The 6,665-nt window shown below is 43.1% G+C and overlaps 1 protein-coding gene across 5 annotated transcripts in view; it reads left to right on the top strand.

The window, feature by feature from the left end:
- EYA2 (EYA transcriptional coactivator and phosphatase 2) overlaps positions 1 to 6,665 on the top strand; it is a 152,660-nt gene that overhangs the window by 49,768 nt on the left and 96,227 nt on the right. The gene's annotated exons all lie outside the window — the stretch shown is intronic.

The raw sequence follows: 6,665 nt of genomic DNA, 5'->3' as shown, positions 1-6,665 counted from the left end.
TCTGGCTGAGTGTCGGAGCCCCATGTAAGTGACACCGTCTGGCTGGCAGCACTGTTAGTCGCGCGTGCTCTGCATCAGGGGGAAGTCCGGACATTTACAAATTCCCCCCGGACGCTATTTTTAGCTTAAAAAGCCGGACATGTCCGGGGGAATCCGGACGAATGGTAACCCTAAGCAATAGTCTCACTTTCCTCTCCTGGTTTTGCTGGAGGAGTTCATGGGGAGGGCCTCAGAGGATGTGTACAGTGAACTCTCCCACCTAAATGAAGGCGCAGGATGTTGAATCTCTACTAAAGATGTTGCTTTCTCCCAAGTGTTAATTGGGCATTGGAGTTAAATATACATTAACAAACACAGGCAACAAACATTTCAAAGTCTGCCTAAAAAAATTCTTCCTCTTTCAACTTTTGAGGTTTTAATTTTTGTGGTGTTGTAATTTCACTAGGTCTCCAGCTACCATAGAGTCCCCCAGTATAGACGAGGTAAAATGTTCATAAGTGCTAAGTCCCATTTTCACAAGTGATTTAGGAACCTGTCTCATTGAAATCAGTGGGATGTAGGTGCCTAAATACCTTTGAAGATATGGGCCTCAATGCTTAAGTCACTTTTAAAAATAAAACTTTGTCTCCTAAATCATTTAGGAACTGTTGAAAAATTTACCCAAGACTTTTTTTTAAGAAAGGAAAAGAAAGTAGAACCTCTGGTCTTTTCTTTCTTTTAAGGACAAAATCTTTTCAGGCCTTCTTATGTATCATAAAGAAGCAGAGATCCATTTTTCTTCTTTTTTGCATGTCACCTTTTAGATGTTTTTAATGCATCCAGCATCATTACAGCATTTGGACTGGCTAGAGGTCCATATTGTTCTGTATAGCATACGGCACACCATGCTCGTTTCAATATATATAATAAATACTAACAAGTTTTCCCAGTTGTCCTGTGATGATACATGCTGAGTCTTGTAAAAAACCTGTGTGGGTGTATTTTGGAGGGGACTGCCTCTACTTCAGCTGCTGCAAACTTCTGGTCTGGAAATCAGAGGGACTCTTTCCAGGGCATTTCAAGCAAGAATATGTTTCCCTCTGAAATCAGCAAGACAGAAGATCAAGCTCTCTAGGTTGTTACAATGAAAACTCCTGCGAGTCTGTAATCCTAAACTAGTAACGTCTACTGAGTCACCCTTTTCCCAGATTGGGAGGAGAAGGAAGGTGAAACTCATCAGCAAGGTTAGTAAAACCAGACAAAATCAGGGCAGAAAGACAAAAATGTTCCTTCTGTTTCTATTCCTCCACTCCCAAGCCAAGCCAAAGCAAAGGATTAGACAGACATGTGCCGATCCTGCCCAGGGCTCTCTGCTGGCACATGCACGTAGTTAGGCAAATCTGGTGGTTTCAGCTTGTATTTGGCCTCTAGCCAGAGAAAAATAAGATTTCTTTAGGGGATCCCCACATACAGTTGTTGCCATCTCTTGGCAGGCCTTTCCCCACCATTCACATAGCTTATTCTGCAACCTTTGACTCTCCTAAAAAGTAAAAACCCTCTCCTGCTCCAGTGCCCTCCTCCCTCTCTGCAGGATCTTGCTGACTTTTTCAAAGAGCTAATGATCCACCTTTCTTCCTTCCTTCCCTTCTGTCTTGTCCCCACCTCATCCGCTCATCCACTGACAGCACCTTCGATACTCTGCTTCCCCCACAACCATCTCAGCATTTCCTTCAACGATGCCCTCTGTCCATGGAATGTCCTTCCTCAGCTGGTCCAGGAGCTTCTCCTTATTCAGATCTTCTAAAGACCCTCTGCTACAGAAGCACGTATAGTAAAGCTGACCAGTTGAAAGCCCTTCTTTACCCTTCATGATATGCACTACTCATCACTGGGCTACTGGGCCACTGCTCTTAGCCTATTGTCCTGGTTACTGCTAACATCCCAGTGAAAACGTGGCCCCCTACTGCCCTCCCACTTGCTTGTGGTGGATCCAAAATCCTGTTTGTCTTGTAAAAAAATAAAATCCTGGTAACTCTGCAGACATGCTTTTAAACTTGTATTGTTTTGAGCTGCTGGCCCAGAATTGCTGCTGTATTCTTGCTCCTGAAAGAGCTGCATTTCAGAGGCAAGTGAAGTATGCAGACACACACAGCCAGATCCTGTCCCCTTTTCCAGCTCCTTTGCACAAACAGGCAACCAAGTATTCTCCTGGGAGGGATAGGAATGCCTAGCTAGCTCTCCCTCATCCCCAACCTCACTTAGTGGTGCTGCAGGTGTTAAAATCAGTGGAACTTTTAAAGCATCTTGAGGGCTGCTCTAAATTATGCCAGGGTCAAACAAATCCCAGGGATTCAAGGAGCGCAAAAGAGCCACAAACCTCCTCCACACACCTCCCTTTCGGCAGTGCTGAGCAGAGCTGTAGTGCAATCAGATCTGACCTGCAATATCTAGGCTGGTTTTTGGTTTCACCTTTTCAGAATACTATATATCTGATCCTCAGTACCATAGTAGTAGAGTGCTTGTCTGGCTCGGTCTGCACGCTGTGGCCCCAATTCAGCAAAGCACTTAAGCACGGGTTTAAGTGCTTTGCTGAATAGAGATAGGATTACTCACTTACTTAATCTTAGGCACGTTTTTGAATGCCTTGAATTGGGGCCTGGATTTGCAGCCTTCAAACATCATTGTAAAAGAAAATGTAATTTGTAAGTTACCCTGGCACCTCAGCCAAGAATCTGAAACCTTAAAACGTTTAATTTGGCTTCTCTAACTTCAAAATGACCGAAAAGTTTTTTTTCTAAACATTAGTAAAAGAAAAGTTTCTGCTTCTTGGCCGAGATACTGTGGGCCGACTTTCAGGGCAAAATATTGCTTTTTGAGAAGGGGATTCTAATGGAAAAGCTGAGCACCAAATTCACACATGGTTCTTTTTTTAAAGATTATAAAAACCAAAAGCTCTTCCAGATGTCTCTCAGCCCAACATGCTACCATTGCTGGTTTTAATCAAAGCACAGATCCAGCAACCATTACTGCTGATTCTCCTGTATGTTATTCAACCCAGAAACTGTTGTCTGCAGTATTAAATAAATAAATAAAACCCGTCATTTCACAGATTGCACTCTCAGATGTCATTTTGTTGAGCCCAAGTTCATCCAGGCTCCCCTGTTTTACTGAAGATTTTCTTTAGATTGTTGGCATAAAATTTTCAAAATGTAGATGTTGTTTTAGCAAGATACACTTGCACACACTGGTAACTGTGTGTGAGAGAGGTAATAGTACTCAAAAGCATAAACTTGCACACACACATACACATTTTACATGCAGTAACTTTTTGCACATGCCAAAATATACAATTTGAAGAAAAATAGGAGTTGAAACATTTGAAAAAAAAGTGATAAAGAGCAAATACTGGGAAGTGGGATATGACTTTGGTATTACAAAAGCGAGCAGAGGAAAAACAATAGAAAAATCATCAATCAGGCAATGGCTAATGAAATCCCTGAACAATGATGTAATTAGAGTGCATTAATCATTATAAAAGATCCCCCCCCTTTAAACATCTGCTCCCATTCACTTGGCAACAATCTGGGCAGTGTCAGGAAGAATGGGATTTTGGAGTTCATTGAAGGGTGCGTGGTGTTTGAGAAATTGTATAGACCATCCCAATCTTGGCTGGGATCTGGAACTAAATATTTTTTTCTCCCCTTCCTAATTCTGGTGTAGAGATTTTAAAATATAAATGAGACAGTTGGACGTTACTTCACAATGGAATAGAAAGCCTAGTGTTAAGCCTGACAAACATACAGGAACCTAAAGGCTTTGCCTGCAGATTTGTCTAATGGATGCACTTTCAATATTTTAAACTTATCCAGTACATTTCAGGACTCTGCCTTCTGGTCACTGGCATTCTTAAAATACGCAGGGACAGATTCTGCATTGTACTGAGCACAGCAGAGTGGAGTGGTCTGCAAGGGAGTCAGTTACAGCTCTCTAGTTCCGAGGGGCTGCTCTAACTTGCACAAGATGACAACAGTTCCCAATGGTTTGCCAGCTTTCTGGAGATAGAGCCTATCACACTCTGGCTAGTCCTCCTTCCCACCTTGGCATGCCCTCTGGACTAGGGATTGCCAAGAGAGAAGTATGGGAGCTAGCTACACCAGCTCTCCAACTGCCAAGGTTTCCCCCACTAGGGAAATCCCCAACTGGGGGATCACAGGAAATCTCCCCTCGCTTTAAGTTGCTGGAGTGGCACAGAGGAAGCTTGCACTATTGTTATGAAAAGCAGCAAAAGGGATATTTCATCTCATAAGCAGTGAGGGAACCCATGTTTGCCTTTGCTCTTGAGCTTGTGCAAGTGAATGTAAGACAATCCAACAGATCACCACACTGCTAACCAAAGGAAAATGTAAAATCTTGTGTGTGTCATGCAAAAATGTAACTGGCCCTCCTGTTATACATTATGGGATTATTATTGTTAATAATGGCGGAACCAGGGTGTATTTCACTGTTTCTTCAAAGTGTGCTGTTTGCCTGTGTCGGGGTAGTTCGCTGGATTGTGTAGGTTAGAGAGTCAGAAGTCGTGGCTTTCATTTCCAGCTCTGCCATTGACTCACTTTGTGACCTAGGACAAGTCAACTTAGGGAGAGATTTTTAAAGCCAGAGGCCAGTTTTGCACCCACGTATAACTCAGATAGCTAGATAAATCTAAATGCAATTGACTGCACAGACAATTATTTGTCGGTGTAATTACCCCCCCCCCCCATACACACACATTTTTTGATTTTTGTCTTGCTGTGCTTCAGTTTCCTCGTGTGTAAAACAAGAATAGCATTTAACTTTGCTTGCCAAGCTGTTCTGAGGCTGTGTAAAATGCTTTGAGGTCCTCAAGTGAAAGGGGCAATCCAAATGCAAAATATTAATACTGTACATGAGAGGTTTTCTTTTTAATGAAAGTATCTGTAAGACACTGCAGTTATGTAGCAGGGGACATACAGATTTGGCCAGTTTCTGCTGATTTCAGTTACCCAGTTTGTGCACAGTTAGGTGGCTTTGCTGAAGCACAAGATTTGATTCTGCACGTGTGGTACTGTACTAGAAGGTAATGGTGTGTGTGGGCAGTCCAGGGAGGCAGATGAGGGGAAGCCAAAGGTGTCAGGTTGGAGGAAGAAAAGGGAGAAGGGGCTGTGAAGATGGAGTTGATGCGGCTGAACATTTTTGGTATCCAAATCCCATGCAAATATTCAAGCTATCTGGTATCCATTGTTGGCACTGTACACATCCCTAATGGATAGATGTATGAATTGATGGGGAGCAGTTGCTGCGTAGTTAGAGTGAGGAGTTTGAAGTTCGAACTCCTGAATTCTGTTTCAGTCTCAGCTTTTTGATCTTGGGCAACACACTTCGCCTCTCTGTGCCTAGCTTACCCCGGCGCATAACAATACTAACCTACCTCCCAGGAGCTTGTGCTGTTTGTAAAGTGATTGGAAGTGCTCAGATGAAAAGTACGTAGTTTATTGTTCTTGATCTCTCCAGGCTGGTCACTTTACATGCTGATATTTTCCCTTAAGCAAAAAAGAAAAGAAAAAAGAATAGAACAAATGGAAGTGCCTAGGCTAGCTTAACAGAAATACAATTTCCAGGCTTCAGATTTGTATGTTGCTAAGTTTTAACTTCATGACATTCTAAGTGTACTGTACTATGCATTTTAATACCAGCTCCACAGTCGCTGCCACACCATCTGCTGCCTTTATACTACTGAATAGACAGATCCTTATCGTGGAGCAGGGAGTTGTCCGCAGCTGAGTTAGCTGAACAATGTGTTCAGTGGTAAATAGAAAGGTGAGCTGGTTCAGGCCCTGACTTGGGACCCTCCTTATGCTTTTGATCCATTCAAGGCAGTGGGAGCCTTTTGAAGTACCTCTCCTCCCCTCCCCCCACTCCCTATCCCCCCCAGCTGTCATCTTCCAGGTTCTGCTCCCTGTCGCTTCCCTGGAACACTTCTGAATCATGCTTTCTCTTAATGCTATAGCCTCCGGGGGACTGGAGTGAGGACAAGCCTGACAAATGGTGCAAGCTGCTTGTATGGCTGCGAAGTGCAAAGGAAAAAAAATATTGCAGAGTCTTTGAATCCTTAGGTCTGCATAGTTTGTTTGGGGCCTGAATCAAATGCTACAGAATAAACTGGTGTATTTGACAATGCAAAACAGATTTCTATGGTATCATGTTTTTGTAAACAGTTCAACTTTACCCATTGAGCTCTGGAATTTCTAAGGCCACTGGGTTTCCCTCGTAGGCCACTGGGTTTCTTCAAAGTTCAAAACTTAGGGGAGGTTTCCATGTCTGCACAGGAAACAAGTGGCTTATTCCTACTGCCGATCTTTGTAGGAGATTGATGTCTATGAAACTTATTTTATGTAAAACTGCCTGCACCTTTCTAATGTGACACATGGATCCCTAGTTTTGTCTACCCCTGATCACAGTGGCTAAAATTTTCAAACTTAGGTGCCCCAAGTTAAGCACCTAAACCCATAAATAAGTAGCCTGAAATTCCAAAGGTAGCGAGCAACTGTAGTTCAAAGGGAGGTCTTGGGAGCACTTCTGAAAATGTAGGTGCTTGAAGTTAGGCACTTAAGTTTGAAATGGGTGTGTGTGTGTGTGTGTGTGTGTGTGTGTGTGTGTGTGTGTGTGTG

The sequence above is a fragment of the Terrapene carolina genome, unplaced genomic scaffold (genome assembly GCF_002925995.2).
Source record: "Terrapene carolina triunguis isolate 2854851 unplaced genomic scaffold, T_m_triunguis-2.0 Scaffold130, whole genome shotgun sequence".
Classification (NCBI taxonomy): Eukaryota; Metazoa; Chordata; order Testudines; family Emydidae; genus Terrapene; species Terrapene triunguis.
The sequence above is the reverse complement of the archived record's forward strand: the minus strand, read 5'-3'. Positions and strand labels throughout refer to the sequence as shown.